Here is a 2,991-nt window from a genome sequence, read left to right on the forward strand (position 1 = left end):
GAGGAGGAGGAGAGGAGGAGGAGGAGAGGAGGAGGAGGAGGAAGAAAGGAAGAAGAGAGGTGGAAGAAGAAAGGAGGAGGAGGAAGAAAGGAGGAGGAGGAAAGGGGGAGGAGGGGGAAGAAAGGAGGAGAAGGAAGAAAGGAGGAGAAGAAAGGGGAGGAGGTGGAGTCCAGTATTTTATTTATCTGATTACCTACTTGTTTTCCACCCTACTCCTCCAATTCCCTGCCTTCAACCTTACTATGCATCAACTCTACCATCTACTTTTCACTACTAAATTCCTATAGTCCTACAATCCAGTTACTACTACTACTACTACTACTACTGCTACTACTACTACTACTACTACTACCTATCTTCCGAGATGGTCAGAGATTTGACAGCTATTTCCAGCTCCTTTATGGAGATTATGTTAGAAATCATTATGCAGTGAGAAGAAATTTGAACAAAGGTAGAATCAATAGACCATCAGCATCTCTTAACATTCTAAGTTCAGATCCCAATGAGATCAGTCTTAATTTTCATTTTTATTTGATGAAATAATTAGCAGTCAGTTACTTTAATACAGTAGAAATAAAATGAGTCTCAGTAAGGCCTGGCTAGGTGGTTAGCCCTTTTGTTACCATATTTCTGTTGAGATATTCTGTGTTTCTTTCAATTAATTTTAAATATAACAAAGATTTTAGTAAAATAATTTAGTTATTATTAAGCAAGTGTTAGGAACATAAATTTTGACTAAGGTTTGGTGGAAGATTTTAATTCAGAACTTTTGAAAACAAGAATTTGTACTACAGAGCCAGAGGTGGTTTCAACCGGGTTGGTATCAAAAGGGTTAAGAAGCTTCGCAGTCATGTGGTCTAGTGATCAGTCCCACTGCATGGCATCTTAAGCAAGTTTCTCCTACTATTTTCTTAGGTCTACCAAAGCCTTGTTAGTGGATTGGTGAACAGAAACTAAAAGAATCCTCTCAAATATATATGTACGTGTGTGAGGATGTGTAGGCGTGTGTATCTTTGCTTTTGAATTGTTCCCTTACAACTGCTTGGTGGCCAATGCTGGCTTCTTTGTTACCAAACTTTTTTGGCAAAAGTTCCAGGATTAAAAATCCCCTACCAACTTTTTTTCTTTTTGGTTTTTGCATAATCATATGAATTAAGGACAGAATTCTGTTTTAAGTATGGCATAACTTTTTCATTTTCGGGAATTTTCAGCAAATTTTTGTGAATTTGTATTCTACACACGGGAATTCAAACTACTATAAAAAAAAATTTGTTTTCCAATTTTTCGATTTTTAAAAAAATTTAATCTAAAATATGGACAGTCCGTATAGGCGTAGGAGTGGCGGTGTGGTAAGTAGCATGCTTACCAACCACATGGTTCCGGGTTCAGTCCCACTGCGTGGCACCTTGGGCAAGTGTCTTCTACTATAGCCTCGGGCCAACCAAAGCCTTGTGAGTGGATTTGGTAGATGGAAACTGAAAGAAGTCTGTCGTATATATGTATATATATATGTATATATATATATATATATATATATGTGTGTGTGTGTGTGTGTGTGTGTGTGTGCCCAACATCGCTTGACAACCAATGCTGGTGTGTTTACGTCCCCGTAACTTAGCGGTTCGGCAAAAGAAACCGATAGAATAAGTATTAGGCTTCCAAAGAATAAGTCCTGGGGTCGCTTAGCTTGACTAAAAAAAAAAAAGGCGATGCTCCAGTATGACTGAAACAAGTAAAAGAGTTAAGAGTAAAGAGTCCGAAGATTTGGCTTAAATCCCAGCAATAGACCATTAAATGTGTTTATGAGGCGAAAGATACTGAAAAAAATCAATACATCAAAGTGACAAACAGACGAGGGAGGTATGAGGTGGTAGTGAAATGTGCTAAAAATAACAGTTTAATCGCCCTTAAATTACGGAACATTTTTTTTTGCATGATAGAGTGAATTACCGTGTGCAGAAAGCAAATACGCCAAAATTTTCTGAAAATGGCAAACATTAAAAACGTTATGATGGGTTACATAATGTTCTTAAAGCAAAATTCCGCCAAATTAAGTATTTATTTGGGTCAGTTTGTTCGACCCCAATACTTGGAGGTGCCCCGCATGGCCGCAGTCCAATGACTGAAACAAAATTTCCGATCACGAGCATTTTAGTAATTCGACTGACTCAACTACCAGCCTCGACGAATAAGCATGTTTATATATCAATGTTTCGCAGACTTACGGAGTCTCAATGAAATTTCACTTATAATCTGCAGGACACAGAGTATGGGTGCGTCAGCAGAAACGTGTAAACACACACACACATGCGACAGTCTCCGACACGGTGCGGTCAAGCCTAGAAACCAGTGGTTGAGAAACGAACTTAACGGCTATGCCAGCGCCTATTGCACACACGTGTATAGACTGTCTATGTACATATATATAATAAATTCAAATATATATATATATATATCATGTTTTGGTATGATTTAGAGGAGTAAACGAATTGCCCATGGCCATGTGATACGAGTTACAAGAAGGAATGAAATGGAATGGACCAAAAAATCTGAATAGTGACGTTACGAGGCAGTGCGTTAAGTCTATACCAACAGAAGTATAAAATTACACATCTCGCTACGCTTAAATAACATGTACGGCTATAAATATAAACTGAAAGTAGTAAAAAAACATTTCATAACGAAGTAAAACATTTGGGCTCGTCCGGGAATTGAACCCGGGACCTCTCGCACCCGAAGCGAGAATCATACCCCTAGACCAACGAGCCAGACACGAAAGTTGGCGATAAATAAAGTAATTAAACACACTTGCTATTATTATTTATCTTATGATATTTAAAGTGGTAAATTTGTATTAAAGGGCATTAAAATAAATGTATTTCATAAAAATTATTGCGTTTAAGCCGATAATCTCCCGATTTTCTTGGTATAAACATAGCATCTTTACAGCTGTAGCCGCCATTAAGTGCAGAGAAGCTGGTAAACAGGAAG

General features: G+C 37.9%; 1 non-coding gene across 1 annotated transcript; it reads right to left on the reverse strand.

Annotated features, from left to right (window-relative positions):
* Window positions 1-2,696: 2,696 nt before the first annotated feature.
* Trnap-cgg (transfer RNA proline (anticodon CGG)) lies at window positions 2,697-2,768 on the reverse strand. Its single transcript has one exon. It is a non-coding gene; the product is annotated as a tRNA-Pro (tRNA).
* Window positions 2,769-2,991: the final 223 nt, after the last annotated feature.

This window comes from Octopus bimaculoides, chromosome 1 (assembly GCF_001194135.2).
Source record: "Octopus bimaculoides isolate UCB-OBI-ISO-001 chromosome 1, ASM119413v2, whole genome shotgun sequence".
NCBI lineage: Eukaryota > Metazoa > Mollusca > Cephalopoda > Octopoda > Octopodidae > Octopus > Octopus bimaculoides.